The 24,337-nt window shown below is 36.7% G+C and overlaps 1 protein-coding gene and 1 non-coding gene across 2 annotated transcripts in view; one reads left to right on the plus strand and one right to left on the minus strand.

Moving 5' to 3' along the window:
* LEKR1 (leucine, glutamate and lysine rich 1) overlaps nt 1-24,337 on the plus strand; it is a 162,429-nt gene that overhangs the window by 26,933 nt on the left and 111,159 nt on the right. The gene's annotated exons all lie outside the window — the stretch shown is intronic.
* Nucleotides 22,563-22,670, minus strand: LOC141565212 (U6 spliceosomal RNA). The gene has a single exon (XR_012488896.1). It is a non-coding gene; the product is annotated as a U6 spliceosomal RNA (small nuclear RNA).

Raw genomic sequence — 24,337 nt, forward strand, 5'->3', positions numbered from 1 at the left:
AATCTTGGTTAACCAAAATATTAAGAGAATAAACACTTTGGAAATGTCAATCATTATTATTAGAAATACTACTTTTGGAGGCTACTCCACCCTTAATTTTGGAAAGATTTTGAAATGGATCAGTCCATTTTCCTGTCTTGACTTTGAATGTGATATAGATAGCTGGGTGATATAGGATGCTAGATCTTGAGTCAGAAAGATCTGAATTCAGACCCAGCCTCTAATATTTACTAGTGATGTGATCTGAACAAGTCTCTTTACCTCTTCATGCCTCAGTTCACTCATCTATGAAAGGATAGTGAGGATCAAAGGAAATCAAATGGAAGCTCTTCACAAAATCTAGGGTTGTTCTTGTAGAAGACTGGCCTTGAAGTCAGGAAGAAAAGGGCAAAGTCTCATGTCTTGACAGGAGCTGCTTGACTAAGCAAAGTTCTCAATGTTTTAGACAATTCTCTAAATCCATAACTTACATGGGCCCAGCTGAACTATTTACACTGGGCACGAGGAATAGCTAGCAGGGCTTCTTCCCACATATATGGAAATAACAGGTTTATTCTACTCCTTTTCAAAAACATCCTTTGTTGGCTAACTGGGCATAGTGGGAAAGTGCTGGGCCTGGAGTCAAGACATGAGTTCTGCCTCATAAGGTACAATCACCCAACTCCCATTCAATTCAAAATTCATTCATCCCTTAAGTATTAGGGCACCTGGCTCAGCCCCAGGAATATAAAAACAAAGAAAGAAATAGTATCTGCCTTCAGTGAGCTCACATTAAAAGTGGGGCTTACCCATTGAAGTGTTTATAAGGCAGTTACAAGAGTTCCTTCTCTGTAAGATAGGGGTGATAGTAATGTCCCAGTCTGTTATCATCTTTATTGATGAAAAAGCTTCATTTTGGATGTGAATGATCATCATGTACTGTTGTAACTATAGAAGTTTTAAGACACTGGAGGGAATCTTAGAAATCCGGTCCAGAAGTAGGGAACATCTGGCCCATGGGCCCATGAAATCATTTGTTCTGGTCCTGTCAAGAAAAGCACAGATGACAGTGAGCTGAAACACTGAAAGCTGGACACCAATCTCCCACTGCAGGAATTCTTTTAAGTTGACAGTTTTGAATGGCCTATGAATGACGTTAAAATATTCAAATGGCCCTTGGCCCCTTTTACAAATTAGGAAACTGAGGCTCAGATAGTTTAAGTGACTTTTCCATGGTTACACAGCTAGTTGGTGTCACAGGTGGGATTTCAAAATCTAGTTATTCCATTCCACCCCCCAGTTCAAGTGGCCTCTTAAAAATCTGTAATATTACAAGTACAACTGCTTCAAAGTCCAACTTATCTTTCGTATTTGGAATGGGGAGGGTGGGAAGGAATAGTAACAGACTAAGGGAACAGCAACCACCCAGTGTGGGAATCAATAAGTTCACCGGGGCTCCTGATGTTTCTTTCTGGTACCACAAGAAGACAAGGTATGCAGGAAGTAATCAGTCAGTCATACTCCACCTGTGAGAAGGGCTTCAGGGAAGATGAAGTTGATGACTTCAACAGGCAAGCCATCCGTGCCCATGAAGTGGACCAATGATACGAAGGCCTTCATCATGTACCAACATTACGCCACCACAAAATTAGAAACAGTTATAGACAAGGATTTTATAATGCATGGGTCACTGATAGCCTTAGCTCCAAATTTTACAACATGTGCATGTAAATCAGGGCAAGGCAACCATAAGAAATAATTTCTTTCCTAAACCCAGATAGGATGAAATTGTTGGAAACAGAGAAGTTACTTAAATTAGGAAGCAAAAAAGCAGTTAGGAGTACTAGTTATGGAGTCAAGAAGACTGATGAGTTCAAATTTGTCCTCAGACATATACTAGCACTGTGACCCTGGGCAAATCACTTAACTCTGGTTGCCTCAGTTTCTTCATCTGTAAAATGATCTGGAGAAGGAAATGACTAATACAGTATCTTTGCCAAGGAAACTCCAAAATGTGGTCATAAAAAGCCAAATATGACTGAAAAATAACTAAACAGGAAGAAGGGAAAAACTGATAAACTTGAATGTAATAAAATCTGCACTTAACACAAACTCCAAAAAGGTCACAAAATATAGAACTGGGTAGCAAAGATAATATCACTGTTTTAAATGATTTTGGAAAAGGAGGTATACTTAAAATGGAATGATGAAAAGCCTTTGTGATTTCAGTGGCATAAATCCAACCAGAAGTCTAACTGTATCAAAACAGAGCATTGTAAAGCTGATATTTATTATGCCCATCACAATATCCAATAATATTTGACAGAGTTTAGAACTATTTGAAGACATATTACAGTAGTATATTCTGAGACCATTGCATAATAAAGACCTTAAGAGGAAAGATAATGATATCTAAAGACAAGCCTAAAGAGAGACATCAAATACCACCATGGCAGAAACAGCTTAAAAAAAATTATTGAAGATTCTTGAGAGTCTTTCCATGTAGGAAAGATTTCATCAATATCCGGCTAGGAAGCATAGTAAGAAACTTGAATTCTATTGCCCACCAAAAAGAAATATCTTACAGGGAATTTGGAAGGCAAAATAGTTCTGAAATTCTTAAATATCCTTAATCAAAAGATGAAAAATGAAGGCCAAAGTGTTAAGGTAACACCACAAATTAGAGCACTATAAAACAAATAAATTCATTATGAACCAGGCAATGTAGTCTAAGGTTTGAGAAGCAAAGAAATTTAGAGGAAAGGGTACTTTCAAAGGAGATATGGATATTTTCTGATCATTTATATGTTTGGAATAAAGGCAACACAATAAAAATATTAGAAGAAACAATACACAGAAAACGTGTGCCCTATTGATTTATAAATGACAGAACAGTTAAGTAAAAGGAAGTGACTAAAGAGCCAGCTTCTCTGTGAAACTGGAAAGTTGTGGGGCTGAAGAAGTTCCATAATTACTGGTTCAGATGTGACACAGTGGCACATGAATTATCAGGAGAGAATCTTACTAACTTCCTCTTTGATGCAAACCTGATCCTATATTTCTTAACAAAAGGTATCTCATATTCCTAGAAGGAATAATAGTCTTCAAATACAAGATAACTATGTTTTTATGTACTTTACGTGAAACATTCATAGGTTGTATTGCATAAAAAAATCTATAAACATTTACAAGAAAATCATATTTCAGCTGAGGAGAAAAAAGAATAAGCTAAAAATTTTCACAGGTGTCAATAGTATTTATTTGGTTATTATTGAACAAATAATTTAGAAGTACTGTAATATTTATGCTAGCTTTATTGAGCATTGCAAAGCTTTTGACTCAATTTCACACTAATAGCTTAGTCATGTACTACAAATATATAAAATTGTTCCAAGCCTGGTGAAAACGATAAAATATTTGACATGCATATGGAAAACTTTTCTCTCTTTAAAACACATCAGCATAATAATTTTAAGAATGTACCATATTTTTAAATAATGAATTTGAAGAATAATTAACATAAAACATAACATCTGCCAGTAAAAAGGCTTAAGTACACTAAAGCACTAGCATCACTCCTAATGACAATTTAGAATTTTTCAAGTCATAGGCTCATGCCAAAACATGCTACCAATCACTTAATGTTCGTGGGCGACATCAAGTTGTTTGGGGCCATAGGAAAACACATTAAACAGTTCAAAATCTTTGGGTTCGACAAGTATAAAATTCTCATGATATGTTAAGAAATAATAGATACTAAAGGCTTTGAAGTTGTATTTAAAAATTAAACCAAATTACTGAATTAAGGCAATATATGTTTTCTCCCAGCAAAACATATTAAATATAAGGCTATCAGGAGGAAAGCTGAATTTGTATGTTAAGAGATTAACAGATATCCTAAAATCAAAGCTTAATAGGAGAAATATATTTAGAGTGATTATTATCTATAACATGTCTTAAAATACACTTTTGTCATGGTAAAATGGGTGGCAGTTGGTCTAGAAGGGGTCCGAACACTCATACAGTGTTAATGAAATAGGATTCATCTCCTCGAGGCACTTAGAGGAAGATTGTTTTTATTTAAGAGGAGGAACAGCTTTGATAGTGCTCAGAGCACTTTATAAATAGTTTAAAATCTACAGAATTATTTTTGAAGCAAACATTACCCACTTTGGTAGGCAATAGGGAAGGCTGACAGCAGGTATAAGCACCAGACCTAGAATTAGGAAGATCTGAGTTCAAACGTGGCCTCAGATAATTTCTAGCCATATGACCCTGTGAAAGTCACTTAACTCTGCTTGCCTCAGTTTCTTCAATTGTAAAATAAGCTGGAGAAGGAAATAGGAAATAATTCCAGTTTCTTTGCCAAGAAAACTGCACACGAGGTCATGAAAACTCAAACAGAACTGAAAACTACTGAATGACAATGACATCTCTGGATGGAATCTGTGCTATTGCTGTGATCCCAGCATCCAAAGGCCATCCAGATGTGAGCAAATGACTTAGTTATGTTAGTTCCTTTATAGAAACAGAGTTGATATTATGACACTGCTTCAGGATCAGGTTCTTGCTACTAAAAATTATTAAAGGAACATTCTTAGGGAGCAAGGACTTTCTGATCAATGCAGATTATGTAACGAAATGGTGGAAACTTTGCAAGCTTTAAAACTCGATACCTCGATACCTGGAAATATATAATCAGGTAATTATACTCATACAGTAGAAGCTTACTGTACCTTATAAACAAACAGATGACAGATTCCCATTCTACAAATGAAAACTGCCAAATGTTCCGAGGAATTGAGCAAAAAATTCTTCAAGGCACTAGAACTTCAGTGTAGACTGAACTGTTGCCAACGATTCATTTTCTACCATCTGTACTCTCAGGGAGACTGAATTAGATTTGATACTCACACCTAAGCAGTACCCTCAGTCACCTTTGCCCCTCTCATTGGAGAACAGAATAAAATATTCCTCCCCAAGGACTCAGAAGCTCAGCCAACTCCTTATTTTTTTCCAGCTGCACTCTTTGATCTGACTCAACCATCAGCAGGTCCCCACCATTGTTATGTTGGCCACCCCCATCCCCCTTTTTATCTTTCTTTTCTGTGCTGTTTTCCCCCATTAGATTGTAAACTCCTTGAGTTTCTTCTATTCTCAGGGCATGACACAGTGCCTGGCACATGGTAAGTGCTTAATAAATGTTTATTGTATTATAATCACCTAAACATGACATTGAGTCATAAAAATCTTAAGAACAACTTTTAAAAATAGATATGATCATGCTTAGAGCTAATTAAGTTCAAACAACTTCACCCATGACATGAAAAGCTTTCAAAATATAGAAATCTAAGTGAAAGAAACTAGAATCATGGGAACAGGACTAAATACTTGGCATTTTATTGTCCTGTTTCCTATCCTGCAGATGCTTTGAGTATTTCTACATAGGATTAGTTTCTACTTTTAGGACCCAATACTTTTATTCAATTACAAAAAGCAGAAATTTTATTCATCCCCCAAAAATAGATTATGGTAGCTGGGTGGTACAGTGGATAGAGCACCAGGTTTGTGGTCAGGAAGCCCTTACCTCAAATTTGACCTCAGACACTTATTAATTGCATGACAAATTACTTAACCTCTGTTTGCTTCAGTTTGTAAAATAGGCATAAAAATAGTACCCACCTCCCACAGTGGTTGTGAGGATCAAATGAGTTCCTATTTGTAACGTGCCCTGCACAGTGTCTGGCACATAGAAAACACTATATAAACATTAGCTTTTATTATAAAAGATTACCATCAAGATAATGACTTGTTCTCATCTTGCAATGTGAATTCTATAAAAAAAGATTAGAACAAGATAATACGTGTGACCCCCAAATCATTCTTTTACTTGTCCTTCTATAAATTTAATAAATATATAATTATAGGACATTTTTAAATGCTTAATTTTTTAAATTAACAAGCATTTATTTTTTCTTCATCCCATTTATAATAGCATTGCATAATAGGTTTAAAAAAATCAAATTCACTTTGTTGGTCATGTGCAAAGATATATGTCTCTTCTTACATGAACTGAGCACAGTAAAGCGAGCAGAACCAAGAGTGCATTGTACACAGAAACAGCAATAGTATATGATGAACATCTGTGAATGAGTGATTTGGCTCTTCTCAGTCCCCATTCTTTCTATCTACATTACTGTGATCATTGTGGTCATTTCTTTCCTGTTTCTGCTTATTTTATTTAGTAATCTCCAAATTCTTCATATTTGTCATTCCTTTAACATATTAATTAATTTCAAATGATACAAACAAGAATAGTAAAAACAGTATACCTTATTTTGTTTATTTTTACCTATGTTGGGACTTTTGCTTGTCTTTGCTAACTTCCCTGAACATTTTGACACACAGAGAACTTTTCTTTCTGCCCTTCTACTCCCTTGGGATAAATGTGGGATTGATGGATCAAAAGGTTTGAGCATGTCAGTCATTTACTTAAAATAATACCATACTTTCTGGAATAGTTGAACAAATACAAAATACCACCATCAGCATATTAGTGTTTAACTTATATCTCATTGTGATGAAGAAACTATGGCAAAGTCCTGTGGACTCCATCTCCATAACACTTCTCTCCTCTCTCCTCTCCATTCACTAGCCTTTATTCTAGCTCAGGCCTCTGATGCCTCTGACAGAGTGGATTATTACAATAGCCTCTTAATTGGTTTTCTTCTTTCCATTCAAGCTAAATGGGAAGCCATCAGGTATAGTAGATAGAGCCATGGGATGCAAAGCAGGGGTTCTCAACTTGGGGTCTGTGAACTTGTTTGAAAAATATTTTGATAACTATTTCAATGTATTTGGTTTCCTTTATAATTCTATATATATTTTTTTTGTTTTATACATTTAAAAACAGCATTTTGAGTTGTGATCCACAGGCTTCAGCAGACTGATTGCCAAAAAAAGTCCATGACACACACAAAAATTGAGAACTTCTGACTCAGAATCATATTTCCCATCATTCCCCATCACAATTCTTCCTTCTGGGCAGACTTGCCTGATAGCTTTTCTCTGAACATTACATACTATCCCCTGACTTTGTGCCCCTGTACAAGTAGCTCCTCCCTACTTCTGCCTCATAGGATTCCTCATTTTCTTTGACTTCCTACATGAGGCTTTTTCTGGTCCCCCTTTCATGAATGCCCCCATCCCACATTTCGGTTCTCTTCCTCTTCATATATGTAGCTTGGATTGTGTTGTAAAATGTGAACTTTGTATAGGCAAGGACTGGTTTGTTCTTGTCTTTGTATTTCTAGTAGTGTTTTGTGTATTCTCCAGAACTCCAGAGTGTGTGTACGTGTGTGTGAGAGAGACAGAGAGAGGAGAGAGAGGAAGAAGGGAAAAAGAGAGACAGTCTTATAGGGGTTCCTTTCACTGATACAAATGGCAACCTATTCATCGCTCAAAAATGGAAGTAATCTGAAATGGTAGAGATCCCCCACCTTTAAAAAAATAAATTTTATTGATACTTTCCATTTCCCAGATCATCAATTATCCCACAAGTCACTCTCCCTCTGCTTCCCAGAGAACTGTAACAAATAGCATTTCCTTTCAGAGGAAAGAAAGAAAAGTTAGTTTAACTGGTCGATGTATTTAAAAAGTCTGAAAACATTTTCATTGTGTTATACCCATGGACCTCCCCTCTCCACCAATGTAGGCCTCTCAGCTTTCTTCATTTGAATCCTGTTTGGTCTTTATAATTTTGTTACGTTTACTTTTGATTTTTAGGAGGGTGTATTGCTGTTCTTCTGCTCACATTGCTGTAGTTACCATATATATATATTTTTTGTCTCTACTTACTTCACTCTGCTTCAGTTCCTATAGATTGTTCCATATTTTTCTGAATTCATTACATGCGCTATTTCTTACAGTTTGGTCATATTCCATCATGTCCATGAACCACAGTTTGTTTAGCTGCTCCCCATTTGATGGACATTGACTTATTGGTAGAATATGGGACTTAGTGAGGACATCCTTGAGCCAGTGATGGAATCTGTGGTTCAAAGGGTACGGATGTTTTAGTCACCCTGTTTACCTAATTCTGAATTGCTTTCTTTCCAGCAATGACTACTGTCATTTTTTTGGTCATCGATGGTAGTTTTCAGGGTGAGGCATAAAACCTCTGGATTGTTTTGATTTAAATTTCCTTTGTTAGTGATTTGGAGCATGTTTTTGTTCTTAAGAATATTTTGCAATTTTTCTTTCTAGAATGGTTTCTTCATATCCTTTGACAATTTATCCATTTGAAAAGGGCTTATTTAGCCTCTACATATCCCTTAGTTATTTATATATCTTGGCTATCAAACCCTCTGGAGAAGTTTGATACAAGGATTTCCCCTGCTCCTCCTTTGACCACCTGAAATAGTAGTTGGTAAGACTTGCTGGAATTAACTTGGTGTTTTAAAGCTCATAAGACCGTTGACATGCAGCTTTTCCTTTGACTTATAGCCAGGCTAGGAGGTGGATGTTACAGGCAGTATTCCTATGGAACGAGTGTGGAAACTGAGGCTGAGGGATGTCAAATGACTTGCTCACAGTCACACCAGTGAGCAGTGCAGAATCATGGTTTGAGATTTGCTTCTAGGTCTTCTAAATTCCAGATCTAGCATCTTCTATACTATTTCATTCTTCCCTGAAACATCTGCAAGCTCCTTCTTATATCTGATTTCCCACTATTTTTAAATGTCATCATCCATCCCTGACCTTTCTCCTGATCTCAATTTTCCCATCTCCAACTGGCTATTGGGTGTTTGAACTAGATGTCCTGTTCATCTGGATGTCCATCTTCAACATCTTCAACAAAAAAAAGAGTCCCTTCTTCCACACTTCCCTGTTGCTGTTGAGGGCACCAGCCCTCTCTGACATCAAACTAACAGTCCAGATGTGACCTTCACCTCCTTGTTATGTCCCATTCCTCTCCTCTGATGTTGTCATTTAGCTGGAGCAGGCCCTCATCACCTCACACCTGGACTGAACTACTAGCTGTGGAGAGTTGGCTCTATCTGTCGCCTATCTTTGGTCCATCCTACTTTGTTGTCAAAGTGATCTTTCTAAAGTGCAAGTCTGGCCATGTCATCCTCTTACTCAGTAGTAAGTTGTAGTAAGTGGTTCTCTGTTATCTACTGGGACAACTAGAAAATCCTCTTTCTGATATTCAAAGCCATTTATGACCTGCCACTCCCCTCCTATCTTTTCAGTCCTTATACCTTGCACTCTACCACATGAGCTGAGATTCAGTAATACTAACCTCCTGGCTGTTCCAAGAACAAGGTACTCCATCTCTTAATTCCGGACATTCTCTCTGGCTCTCTCCCAAGGATCAAGTCAAAGTGATATCTCAGTGAATGGTATAGGACACGTCACGTATTCATTCCTTTACAGAAAAACAAAGATATATGTAAGAGAATCATAGTGGGAATCAACAGAGGGATTAAATCAGAATTTAATAATTTAATAATCTGATTAGAGCATGTGGTTAAGCTTTATTGAGCCATGAAGCAATTTTTTCCAAGGCTGTTAATTAATCATGCTCATTGTTCCATCGACTGGTCAAGCCTTCTGGTGAAAAGGGAGAGACTCAGCTCCTCTCTTGGTAAAGAGAACTAAAGCCCTTTGTTGACAGTTTTTTTTGCCACTACTGCAACTCCCAACTTTCCAGTAGGTACTGCCATGCTTTCTGGAAGATGTCCCAATCTTTCCAGTAGGCACTACCCCCACAGCTGAAAGGTCTCCAGACCTCCGCATTTTATAAGGGCCCTTTCCAGTAGGCACTACCCCCAAAGCTGGAAGATCTCCAGACATTTCAAATTTACAAAGATCCTATCTAGTAGCCACTGCCATGCCTTCTGGAAGATGTCCCAACTTTTCCAGTAGGAACTTCCCCCAAAGCTGGAAGGTCTCCAGACCTTCCCAATTTATAAGGATCCTATCTGCCTTGCCCTCTGGAAGATGTTCCAGCCTTTCCAGTAGGCACTGTCTTCACAGCTGGAAGGTCTTCAGACATTCCCAATTTATAAGAGTCTTTTCCAGTAGGCACTGCCCCCAAAGCTGGAAGGTCTCCAGAACTTCCCAATTTACAAGCATCCTTTCCAATAGGTACTACCCCCAAAGCTGGAAGATCTTCAGACCTTCCCAATTTGCAAGGATCCTTTCCAATAGGTACTATCCCCAAAGATGGAAGATCTCCAGACACTTCAAATTTACAAGGGTCCTTTCCAGTAGGCACTTCCCCCAAAGATGGAAGATCTCCAGATTTTCCCAATTTACAAGCATCCTTTCTAATAGGCACTACCCCCAAAGCTGGAAGATCTCCAGATCTTCCCAATTTACAAAGATCCTTTCCAATAGGTACTATCCCCAAAGATGGAAGATCTCCAGACATTTCAAATTTACCAGGGTCCTTTCCAGTAGGCACTACGCTCAAAGCTGGAAGGTCTCCAGATATTTCAAATTTACAAGGTCCTTTCCAATAGGCACTACCATTCTCTCTGGAATAAGTCCCAACCTTTCCAGTAGGCATTCCTCCACCATTGGAAGGTCTCCAGACCTTTCAAATCCACAAGGGAAATAAAACACAAAGAAGCAGCAAAGGTAGCCAGGGTCTCCAGGAAGCATCCACCTAATTTAGTCCATGCTCCATAAGGAGGTAGATTGTTATATTGGGATAAAGAAGGAACCTCTTTTACCCCCTCATGGGAGCCAATCTTGTTACCTGGAGAGCTGAAGCTGGGACACCCAAGCCAGAAACTAATTGAAAAGATTTCCTCAGGCTCCAGAACCAATTAGGTAACTCTAGAGTGAGTAATACATGGCTGGAGGCTAGCCTCCAAAACTCCCATATGGTCCATGGAGAATATGTGCAATGCATTCTGGGCAGCCCATACTACATAAAGATTTCTTGCTTTTAAATTTTGTCCAAACTGTCAGTATCTTTATTAACAAATAGAATGCTATGTTGAGATAACTTCATATAACAGTAAAACATTCTTATGGGTCAATACAAGTGGACAGTTACGGTCGTATCAGTTTGGAGGGCCTGCAAATAAATTACTGAAAGATTTAATGCTTTACTTTGTCCCATATGGTTTCCTCTGGTTTCTACCTCAGGAAATTATCTCCTTCAGGAACCAACACAAGTTTTTGGCTATCGATCAGCCATTCCAATCCTCAGTACCTCTCTGAGGTCAAGGAGTGTTCCATGCTGTACCCTGCTCTGACTTTCCCCTGCTCCTCCCAAAGCCTTGCAAGCATGGGGTCTCTGGTAGGTGCTCAGGGAATTTGTAGTTTAATTGAAAAAAAAAGTATAAAGAAACATTTTTATTCTGCTTCTCACCTAAATATTACCAATTGTTGAATACGTGGATTGTTGATAAGAGATTTTCTCCTCAGGACAGGAAGCAATAGAAATTTGATTGCATCCTCTGTTTTCCATTAGTAACAAATAGTGTATCATTGTTATTTACTCAGAATGTATCCTCAGGAAGCTTGTTTCTGGCCTTTGATAGTTGCACCTATTGATAAGTGTAACATATATTTGTTGTTTCTTTGTTGCATGGTCAGGAACAGAAATGGCTCCTGTGATTTCCATGGAATCCGGAACTTCCCGTTAAGGAAACTCCCTCCACCAGTGGGGGTTGGCACCTCCCCTGGGTCTTACAGCCTTGGAGCGTTACCTAGCGGGCTGAGAGCTAGCGTGACCTGCCTTGAGTGTGCAGCTGGTTTGTGCCAGAGGCAGAGCTGAGCCCGGAATCTTTCTGGCTCCGTGGCAAGCCTTTCATGATTTCAAAGAAGTGCTAAGATAAGAATCATGGAAAACATTACATGAAATGTCATTCTAACACAATGCCATACTTTTTATTAATGGGGATGCATTTTTGTATTTGATTTTATCTTAGTCATTTATGATTTTTATCTACATTTCTACATTTGCCTGCCATGGAAAGGGAGCAGGGTCATGGCACTTGGTGCCAGTTAGCCAGGTCCCCTCTGAGATTCCAGTGTGTGAATTTCTCTGGTAAGAATTACCAGGGAGGCAATTACAGAAAAAAATGTGGAGGAGAAAATTATGATGGGAAATAATATTTAATTTATTTTCTTTCCTTAAGTAGAGGAGGAAGGGGAATTTGAAAGTAAATAGGAGAGCTGTATTAGCAGTTAGTTAATGGATCTTCGGTGAGGCAGAAATAACATTTTTCCCCCTTATGGTTAATTATAAATGTTTTATGTGTCATCAGTAATTTTATAGATGAGGTTTTTCAGTGTTAATAAATGACTATGGAAAGAGTGTTTTCTGTTCAGTGGATGTAGACAACCTCATGTGAGTAAGAGAAAAGTAGAGTGCACACTTCATTTTTGTGTCTAGTTGGGTAGAATCAGGATCATTAGAAAATCACAGGTGGTTCCCCCCCATTTGTGAAATGTACAATAATATAACAGAAACATGCCAAAGTAATAAATACAAGTTTTCAGTAATATTTTATAGCTATTTATGTAGGATTTAAATTTCTATATAATTAAGTTTATATGATTATGAAAAAGGAATAACTCTTTTATATAATATATTGTATAAAAAGTAATAAATCTTTTTTATAATGTTATATAAAAGTAATTAATATAATTGATACTTTTGTGTACTGATTAAATTTAGATGAAGGTAAATCAAAATGCTAGGTTTGGGAATCTTTCCTTCTTATAGTGAATATGATAACAAGTAGGCTCTGATTATTATTTTCCTAAGTTTCCTGAAGGAAAATCTAAAAGTAGATGTAAAAACTGCTTCCTTTTAGGGGGAAAAAAGGGAAAGGGTGGAAGGCAGACAGACAGAGAAGATTGCTTCTTGTATGGAAAAATAGGTAATTTATTTAAATAGATCTCACCTATACATCTTATTTTCTATACTTTCTATACATATAGGCTCTTTATGAAGACTTCTTTACACTGTTGGACTAAATTAAGCAATACAACTTTGCTAAGACAGACTCTAATTCAGAATTTTTGTTAATTTATACAGTGAATTGTTTGAAGTTTATATATTAGCCATAAAGGTGTGGTCAGCAAATCCATATTATAAATAAGGTTACAAAGGGACTATATAATCACCTTTAAGCATTTTATATGTGTATAGATGTGTTTATACAAGTGATACTCTAAAATATTCATTTTTTTTTTAAAAAGCAGGTTTCCTAATTGTATCTATTAGCCATATTTGAATTATTGTATATATCTGGAAGAAAGAAAAACAAAACTTAACCATATTTCTTCAATATTTTTTAAATGTAGATGCTTAATTCAACCTGACTTTCTATATTCTAAGTTAGTGTATATTTTTTTAGTTTCTATTTTTTATTTAAATTAAACTATGCTTAGAAAGTAAAAAAAAAGTCAGGAGTAGTTGAGATTTTCCTATTTGCACCAACCATTTTGATATATATATATATATATATATATATGTATATATATATATATATATATGATTATAGATTTAAAATGGAAAGGAACTTTCCAGCCTAGTCCAAATGTCTCATTTTATAGATGAGGAAATTGAAGATCCAGAAGGGAATCATCAGTTTGTCTAAGGTCCTCCTGCTTGTAACTGGCAGAGCTAGATTTCAAACCCAGGACTGCCTCTTTCCACTATATCCATCTTCCTCCAATTCAAACGAAATGATCACAAATTATTTTCTAGCACCACCCTTAGGAATGTTGTTTTGATGAATAGATCAAGTCAACAAGCATTAATTACTGCCTCTCCTAAATCCTGGAGAGATTAAAAAGTGCCTAAACTGTTCCTCAAAGGACTCACATCCTCATGGGGAGATAACATGTGGGCAAGATGCAAACAAGGTAAAGGGTAGGCAATTTCAGAGAGAAGACACTGGCACTGAGGGATACTAGAAGAAGCCTACTGAAAAGGGAGGGGGCACTGGAGCTAAGAAACAGCCAAGGAACAAGAGAATTCTGGGGCATGGAAAATGTGGGGTATCTTGGTGAAGAACAACAGCCTGAAGATCAGATGCTCCACTGGAGAGTGGGTTATGGAGGGGAGGGGAAAAAGACTGAAAGGGGTTCTGATTATACAGTGAATTTTATATTTGATCCAGTAGGAAATAGGGAGTGACTAGAGTACTTAATGATTGAATTTATAATACCATACAAATTTAAATTGTTTTGAGTGTTTTCAAATCCCTGAGAATGCTTAAAATAGTTTTTCATTGAAAATAATGCAAATACTTTGGGACTGTTGGGTGATACAGTGGATAAAACACCAGTCCTGGAGTCAAGAGGACTTAAGTTCAAATCAGATTTCTGATACTTTACTAGCAATGTGACTTTGGGGCAAGTCATTTAATGCTGAGTGCCAGAAAGGAAAGAAGAAAGGAAGGAAGGAACAAAGAGGAGGGGATAAAAGAATTTAAATGCTTTTTCCAATGTACTTATCAAGAAACCTTGAAAAAATAGTAAAAGATAAACTTTAGCTAAGCTCCATGTTCCAATCATCACAAATTCCCAATTAGTGGAGTCTGAATTAATCAACTTTTAGCATATTGCTAAATATTATAAATTTCTATAGTTAAATGTCTTTTAAAAACTATGGAAATTTATGTTTATATTATATTTGTATACTATATATACATGATGACAATATTTATTGTTATACATATGTATACATATATACATTGTTATACATATGTATACATATATACATAATAACAATGAAGTGAGTATAAATGTCCAACCTACCCATCAAAAGAGGTGATTTTCAAACTTAAATGTTCATCCATTAAGTACTATCTCTGATATCTCTCTTTCTCTCTCCAAATGTACTAGAAACAGTCAATAGAGTATCTAGAAAAAGATTATTCACCAAAAAAGAGAAAAGGTAATCTATTTTCATTTTAGTTAATGAGATTTTCATTTAAACATGGTGCTATCAGCAGGACTCAACTCACCTGCAGTGCAGATGTTTGAATTGCACTAGAAAGATTCCAGTGAAAGTTGGCAGCTGACCAAATATAAAATTTAGGTTATCATTTTGTGTCAATAATATGTGACTTACATTTTATGTAAATTGCATTTAAAAATTTTGGGTAATAAGCATTTAATTACTTGAGTCAGGGTATGGAACATAAGTTAATTTGGGCTTGGCTTCTGAAGATTTATAAATAATTGTCTTATAATGCTTTTTAACAGTTCTCTCAAATCTGAATATTTATGAATTGACCTAAAATTCTTAGAGCTATCTTAAAATTTAAAGTTATTAAAGCTTAAATCTAACACTTTGAGGACATATTTCATCCCAACATACAAGGCTGGTCTTGTCAGGAATGGATCTTTTTGAATATATATACATATATATACATATATATGTGTGTATACATATATATAATATGTTGTGTGTTTGTGTATATATATATATATATGCATATATATATATATATATAGAGAGAGAGAGAGCGAGAGAGAGAAGTAAAAATAAAGTTACATCAAGTGGCCTTCTAGGGAAGTTATATTAAGGTTCATAATTTTTTCCTCAATGTATATTGCCAGATTGGGCAGCTAGGTGGCCCACTGAATCCTGTGAAGTTGGAAAGCCTCATTTTCCTGAGTTACTTCCTAACTGTGTGACCCTGGGCAAGGCATTTAATCTTGTTTGCCTCCTTTTCCTCATCTGTAAAATGAGCTGCTAGAGAGGGAAATGGAAAACCACTCCATGTCTCTGCCAAGAGCACCCCAAATGGGGTCACGAAGAGTTAGCATTGAAAATGACTCAATAGCAACAAGATAGTTCAATAAGTAGTTTGAAACAAAATCCACAACATTTTTTAAAACATACTTACTTTTTCATCTCCATCTCCCAACACAATGACAGAATTTCAGTGTGGGAAGGACCCTCATGAGCCATCTATTCCTCCCCATACTTGATAAAGAGTCCCCAGAATAACACATCAAATAACTGTTTATTCAGCCTTTGTGCAAAGTGTGGGCAGATGTTGTGGAGTACTTAGAGCTTGGTCAGACATCAAAAACTCCAAGGTCATCCCCTGCACTCAGGCCATCACACTCATTCTGATCCTTGTCCTAGCACTGAACTCTGATGATTCTGGAAGGAAGCAAAAGGCCGAGAACTGGGCAATTTTGCTTCACTTCAGTCCAACTCACGTACAAGTCGAGACACCTCCTGCAATGTTACTGATCATCTTTGAAAGTGAAGAATGAATATACTCAAGAGCCTTTGCTGTCCCAGTCACCGTATTCTTGACGTTCTCTTTCAGTGTCTTTTATAAATTGTGTCTCTCTTTCCTTATCACTGTGATGCAAATATGATCTGACCAGGACAGAGGGTGTGGGCTGTCATTTTCTGGTTCCTGGGAAATGCCTCCCTGGAATGATCCAAGGTAGCCTTAGCCCTTTTTGGCTGTCCCATCCCATTGGTGACATACATGGAGCCTGTGATCTCTAAAACGTCACATCCTTTGTGATAAGCTAATATCTAATCATCCTTTATATCGTCCCTAGGAAACTGATGTTTAAATCCAAGAATGACTTGCTATTCCTCCTTATTGAATTTTATCTCATTAGATTCAGCCCAGTGTTCTAGCCTGTCAAGATTATTTTAGCTCTCGTCTTTATCATCCAGTTCATTAACTGTTACTTCCATTTTTGCATCTTTTGCCAATTTAATAAGCATACTATACGTGACTCATCCAAATCTTTGACACAAAATTAAGCAACCCAGAGCCCTTCAGGGTACTTGATCCTTGGAAACCTTGTCTAAAGTTGACATCAAACCATGAATGAAACTCCTCTGAGTCCAACTATTCATTGAATTCTGACTTCAAATAATTGTACTGTCTCCTATCACATATCTCTTTTATCTTTTCCACAAGAATAGCATGGGAGGATGGTGCTTTGTTTTTTGAGATAAACTATATCTACATCACTTTCTTGATTTACCAATTTGGCAGCTGGGCCAGACTGGCACAAAGCTCTTTGTGACCTGCACTTTCTTTTCTAGATGTTCACCAACTGTCTCATGAATCATATGTTCTAGGATTTTGTCAAGATTTAAAGTCAAGGTTATTATGGGTCTACAGATTCTCTTTCCTTTTTGGAAAATTGAATCATTTGTCCACCGTTCCTTTAGTAACTCTTCCATTCTCTGTGTTTTTCCCCCCCAAATATCATTGAACTGAGCAATCAGGTCTGTCAGTTCATTCAGTACCTGAGTCAACAAGACAAGTCCACCAACTATGTGCCAGGCATTGGGCTAAACTCTGGAGACACAGAAAAGAACAAAAACAATTCCTTTAAGGAGAAAACAACATACAAACAACTCTGTAGAAATGAACTATATACAGGATAAATTAGGAGTCATCCGAGAGAAGGCACTAACATTGAAAAGGATAGTGAATAGCCTTCTGCACAAGGTGGAATTGGACTTGGCATTTGAGGAAAACCAATGAATCCAGAAGACAGAGATAAGGAGGGAGAGCATTCGAGGCACGGATGACTACCAGTGAAAAGGCATGAGCAGGAGATGGAGTGTTATATGTGAATAACAGTGAGAAGACCAGGGCTGCTGGATTGGAGAATATGTGGGAAAGATTAAGTGTAAAGCCTAGAAAGATAGAAAGAGACCAGGTTAGGAAGAGCTTTAGAATCCAAATGAGATTTGCTATTTGATTATGGAGGTAAAAGAAGCTATTGAGTAGGATGCTAATATGGTCAGATTTGTTCTTTAGGAAGATCAGTGTGGTGTCTGAGTAGAGGATAGATTGATTGGAGTGGAGAGAGACTTGAAGCAGGGATATTAGCCAGATTATTGTAGCACATTGAGCAAGGGCCCAACCCAAAGGAGTAGCCATGTCTCAAGAGAAAGGGGCCGAGAAGAGATAAGAACCAATGGGATTTGATGACAAGTTGAAGATATGGGATAAGGGAAAATAAGGAGTTGAAACCTAGGATTTGAGACTGGGTGATTGGGAAGACTTTGTTAGTAATAGAAAAAAATTAGAAAGAGGGGAGAATTGTGCATAAAAACAATGAGTTCATTTGGGGACACATTGAACTTAAGATGTTTGTGGGGTACAAATGGTTAGAGATGTAAGACTATAGGTTAAGAGGGAGGTATATTGGATAAATAGATCTGAGAATCATTTTCATAGAGATGCTAATTTAAACCCTGGGTGTTCATGAGTAAATAATATAAAGGGAGAAAAGGACAAAATATAGTTAGCAGACATGATGTTAGCAAAGACACATGGGTAGGGGGAATAATGAGAGATCAGTGGCATGAAAACAGCATTTAGGAGAATAGGATGACAGTACCAAAGACTACAGAGAGGCCAGGAAGGATGAGAGCTGAGGAAAGGCCAGTTCATCTGGTGATTCAAAGATCATTGGGAGAAATTTCATTGAATGATGCTGCCAGAAACCAGCTTACAGAGAGTATAGGAGACAGTGAGAGGAGATGGAAAGAATACAATAAAGAGAAGAGAGATATAGGATAGACAGATCAAGAGAAGGTTGGATTTTGTTTTGTTTGCTGAGGCAATTAGAGTAAGTGACTTGTTCTATCCACTGTGCCACCTAGCTGCCCCTGAGAAAGTTTTTTTTTAAGGATGGGGAGACATAATTGTATTGTAGGAATCAGGGAAGTGGCAAGTAAAAAAAGGAGAAAATGAATCTTAGAGGTTAGTAGAGATAGTAGAAGGGGAACTCTGCTAGAGAAAATGGAATGGAATGGCTTCAAGCATGCATGTAGAAAAGAATGGAGAAAGGCAAGGAAAAAGGCCATCTTTTCATGAGGTGAGGTGAAGAAAGAGTTAGTACAGATAGGCATTGTAAAAGAAGGAGAAAAGGAGCTCTCAATGAATGACCATAAAATGCTTAGGTCAAATATGATGCTTTCAGAGGGGTGGGAGAGAAAGAGCATGTGTCCTGGGAAGCCTGAAGAAAGGAACACAAAAGTTGGGGAAATCATTGATTAGAGAGGCTAACATAGTTTGTATTGCTACAGTGAGGTCCCCAGGGAGATTATATAGCAAATTTGTAGTGGGCATTGTTGGCTCAGTTATTTTCTAGTTCCGTTCAGTAGCATGAGAACAGGAAGAGTAAAGGCAGGAAATGGTGGGAGTAATTCAAGGTTGGGAATCAGCAAGTCATAGTGGATAGTAAGAAGCAAGAGTCTGAAGTCTAGAAGACAGTGACTGAGATAGGAAATGGAGGAGGCAGTAGCCAGTGTAGAGGTGATGGCCTTGGGAAAAAATGAGAAAATATTTATAAAACATGGCACAGTACCTAGTAGGCATTTAAGTAAATGGTTACTCCCTTCCTCTCACCCCTGGAAAGGAACTGAGGGCTTGAAAGTCTTAGTGAGGATAAAGAATCAGAATTTAGACTGCAAGACAGAGGGGGATCATGGGATGATAAAAAATGATGATCAGATGAAGGAATCTCAGAGATCATGAACATAGAAGTAGAACACTTCTTGGTCATGGCAGCATCCAGGGTATGACCATCTCTATGTAGTTGGGGGAGATAGAAAGTTAGATTGGGGAAAAGGAATAAATTAAAGAATCAGGAGTTTCAGAACATCCCCATGCAGGAGAGCAGGAGTTGGGGAAGAGAGAGATTGTAAACTGGGCACTGAATTTATTGATGAAGAAAGGGAATAGTCTCAGAGGTTGATGGGTAATGATCACAATTTTGATTAGATGATAAATTTGAATTGAATGAACATCAAAGAAGAGAAGATACTGAATGATAGTGGGAGGGGGAACCCTGAAAGTAGCAACAGGGAATAACATCTCCTCTCCCATGACCAATGAATCTGGTCTAGTATGTTGTATCGTTAGGAGGAGCTAGGTCTCAGTGAGTAGAAAAAAATAGAAAGAGTTGAGAAAGGAAAGGTTTAAGATGAAAACAAATTTGTTAACTATAGAGCAGACAGATATTCTGGAGAGGAGTAGAAAGGAGGAATGGGTAGATTGAAATGGATGGGGTATTGAAGGGGTGGGAAGAGGAGCTGAAGAATAGAGTTAGAAAATAATGGCTGGGGCATTAAGAATCACTGACATAGACTGGGTGCATGCTCACTTTGCATTGTGGGAGGACAGCTAAGTTTTTTTTGTTTGTTTTTTTTAATATTGACTGACTTAGTTGTTATATTGACTGACTTAGTTGTGTGTCAACTCCCTACTAGCCATTTTTTTTGTTCCAGGATTTCTTGTACCAAATACTTTCTCCTTGGCAGAAAAATAGAAATAAGAATACAGTATTCTGTCTTTTATCAGCTGTAAGTTATCACATGTTCCTTTCACCCCAAATTTCACCCTATTCCTTCTCTGATACTTCTTAAAATACTAAACCAACAAGAAGCCTCTTTTGGTCATCTTTAATCTTTCTTGCCAGGTCCCTTAACTCCACCCTCCAGCTTCTGTGACTGTCTTTAAAAACTTTATTAAGATATTGAGTTTTTTGGGAATCCATCATAGTCCTTTGGTCACTCTTTTTCCTCTTCTTTGGAATTGTCTCCCTTTATGTTTTCAAATTTTCGTTCTGAAGAGTTTCTCATCCTTCCTGTTCTAATTTCTTTTGTAGATTTTTTTCCTCAGTGATATCTTACCTATCATTTTTGGTGGTACCTTTTGAAATTGGCCTTCCCCAAACCTACAGAGTACATCAGATTATAAATACCTTATTTTCTCTTTTCTTCCTAACCCTAAGAAGCTGTGGTCACATCCTCCTTTGGCTCCTATCACTTACATTCTAGTAACCAGTTCTTCCTCATTAGTGAGAATAAGAAGAGAATTTCCCCTTTTTGGTTTCTCCATCTTTTAAAAGATAAAAACTATCATTAAAGTGAGTGAAGGGATGTGTGTGTGTGTGTGTGTGTGTGTGTGTGTGTGTGTGTGTGTGTGTACGTAAGTAAGACAGGAAAACAGAGACAAAGATACAGAGACAAAGATAGAAACCGAGGGAGACAAAATTCCAAGAGAAAAAGATAAAGAGACAGAGTGCTTTAGTAGATGTCTGGTTAATTGAAATCTCTTCTTATGCTTCTTATGGTTTTCCATATATTTCCTCAACTATCATCTACTACTTCTTTCTTTCTAGGTGGGCCTTATATTCCAATAGCAAAATCGTTTCTATTTTCTTTTTATTAATATTCTATGCTTTTCCCTGCACACTAATATGTTTCTTCACATGACCACACCTTCCTAATATATAGCTATCCCCAACCTCTCCTTTTTTCTTTTGAGTAAGGAACGCCCACTTAGAATCATATTCTGAACATTATCTGTGATATCAAAATAGATTAATGAATATGCACTTGACTGACTTAGTATAGTAATCATTTCCCACTGGCAAGGGTGGAGAGAAGACTCATGTCAGAGTAACTCTTTTTCTTCTGCCAACCTGCCTTTCCCTTTTTATCTCAACTCTGGAAGGAGTATAGGAGGCCTCAAGTGATTAGTGCATATTGCTCTAGATCAGAGATGCTTGGGCCTGAACCTGAAACTTGACAGGGAATTTTAAATTGAATGTCATTTGGGTCACTTGATTCTTTCTGTTTTTTTTTTTTTTTAATCTAAGAAACATACACATAACCAGTGAGTTTTTTGTCTCTGGACATACTTTTCATAATTGAAGAATTGGCATCTGTATTAATAAGAAAATAGTTTTCCTTAGCAACTTTAAAAGAGTAATCTTTGAAATTTAACCAAGATAACTCTTTCATTTATTTATTCTTTTATATCACTCAGTAATACAAATGCATATGTAACAAACCATAGAAGTCATAGAAGTATTGTTATCAAATGAAATCGTGTTTATAAAGCACTTAGCATAGATACTTAAAAGCTTGTTTCCTTCCCCTTCCATGTCATATTTTTTTTACCATTTTAGTGTTGCTTCTTTTCTGCTCTTTTCCTTTTCCTTTCTTTCCTTTCTTTTCTTTCTTCGTTTCTTTCTTAATTTAAATACAATATGGAGGAGAAAGCAGCAATGCTCTTTGTATAGTAGAACATAGAGGATTCAAAATATGAAAGAATATCCATTTCAAGGACCTATGTAATAAATAATACACATTACGTTTAGTCTCCTTGTAGGTTTTCTTTTGTCTCTGCTGTACACTTTTTACTTTATTCTTTCTCTCCCCCTTTCTTTCAACTCCAAGGCTACAATTAAGTATATACATTTTTATGTAGACACATGCATATATACATACATATATACATACACACATATACATGCATGCATATAGATATATATACATAGATATATTTATAATCATATACATATATACACATATACATTCATATGTATTGATGTAAGACTATACTCTTCATGTTTTCTATTTCTCTGAATCCATGTCTTTCTATTTCTATTTCTCTGAGTCTCTTTCCATTTTTCCTAAATTCACCAGCTTATTTCTTATACCACAACAATATTCCAACTTTATATTTTTTGTATTTTATATTCATTTATATATTCATTATATATTAAATAAAATTGACAGTTTTAAAACTATGAAGTGCATAAATTTGCATGTTATTCTTGTGCAGAGATCAGTTCATGCTAATCTTCTCCATATCATTGCAATTTTTGTATATATGCTATTTAGTAAGCATCCTTCCATGTTGTTATCGATATTTCTCTTCTAACCATTTTCATCTATTTCTGAATCACCAACCATTTGCTCAAGTTCTTCATTTATGGTCCTCTGGGATCCAGGCTCTAGGGAAATAGTCTATTTGTTATCATCCATAGCTTAATGACGCATCCAGGGTCTCATCCTACAGTCACATGATTATTCCCAAAGATTCTCTATATTTTTCTTTCCTTTTCATCTTGGGTTCCCTGAAGCTTCTGTTCTTTGCTCTGTTGAAATATATAATTAATGGTGCTTTTTAAAGTTATTTAATAAGATTTATGCTTTCTGTTTTAAAAATAGTCACATTTTCAGGTTTTGAAAAGCAAATTTATAAATATTATCATTCCTGATCTAATTTGAAGATTTAAAAGAAAGCATATTATTGGTACAGAATCAGAGATATGTCACATAGTTGAAACCTGGGCATATTTAAGATTTGGGGCAAATTGTTTTGAAGGCCAGTTAGCCTTATTTGTCATGAGATGCCTGTATTAAGAATGTCTGCAATGGGTGTGTCTATTGGGTCTGTTTCCCAAAAAGATCATTAAAAAGGGGAAAAATCCCACATGTACAAAAATGTTTGTAGCAGCACTTTTTGTAGTGCCAAGTAACTGGAAACTAAGTGGATGCCCATCAATTGGGGAATAGCTGAATAGATATATGAGCATATGAGGGTAAAGGAATATTATTGTTCTATAAGAAATGATGAGTAGACTGATTTCAGAAAAGCCTGGAAAGCTTTATGTGAACTGATGTTAAGTGAAGTGTGAGTAGAACTAAGAGAACAATGTGTACAGTAACAACAAGATTATGTGATGATCCACTGTGATGGACTTGGCTCTTTTCAACATTGAAATGATTCAAGGTAATTCCAATAGTCTTGGGATGTCAGAGTCATCTGCATCCAAAGAGAGGACTCTGGAGACTGAAAGTGGACCACAGTATAATATTTTCACTTCTTTTTGTTGTTTTTTGCTTGCTCTTTTATTATTCTCATTTTTTCCCTTCTTGAACTGATTTTTCTTGTGCAACATGATTTACATGTGGAGATGTTTAGAACAGTGGTCCTCAAAATTTTTAAATAGGGGCCAGTTCACTGTCCCTCATACTGTTGGAGGGTCGGACTATAGTAAAAACAAAAACTCACACTCTGTCTCTGCCCTTCAGCCCATTTGCCATAACCCGGTGGGCTGCATAAACGTCCTCAGCAGGCTGCATCTGGCCCACGGGCCGTAGTTTGAGAACCCCTGGGTTTAGAAGAATTGCACATGTTTAACCTATATTGGATTACTTGCTGTGTAGGGGAGAAGGGAGGGGGGAGGGAAGAAGAAAAATTTAGAACACAAGATTTTGCAAGGATAAATATTTAAAACTATCTTTGCATGTATTTTGAAAAATAAAAAGCCATTATTGTCTGCAGTGACCTGGATGATCTGCAGATTTTTTTCAATAGTATTTTATTTTTCCAAATAAATTTAAAAATAAGTTTTCAGCACTCATTTTTATAGGATTTTGTGTTCCGAATTATTTCTCCCTCTCTGCCTTATTTCCTCCTCCTCAAAACAGCAAGCAATCTGATATAGGTTATATATTTACAATACTTTTAAATTTCCTATTTGTCATGTTATGAAAGAAAAGACCAAA

This window comes from Sminthopsis crassicaudata, chromosome 3 (genome assembly GCF_048593235.1).
Source record: "Sminthopsis crassicaudata isolate SCR6 chromosome 3, ASM4859323v1, whole genome shotgun sequence".
NCBI classification, from domain to species: domain Eukaryota; kingdom Metazoa; phylum Chordata; class Mammalia; order Dasyuromorphia; family Dasyuridae; genus Sminthopsis; species Sminthopsis crassicaudata.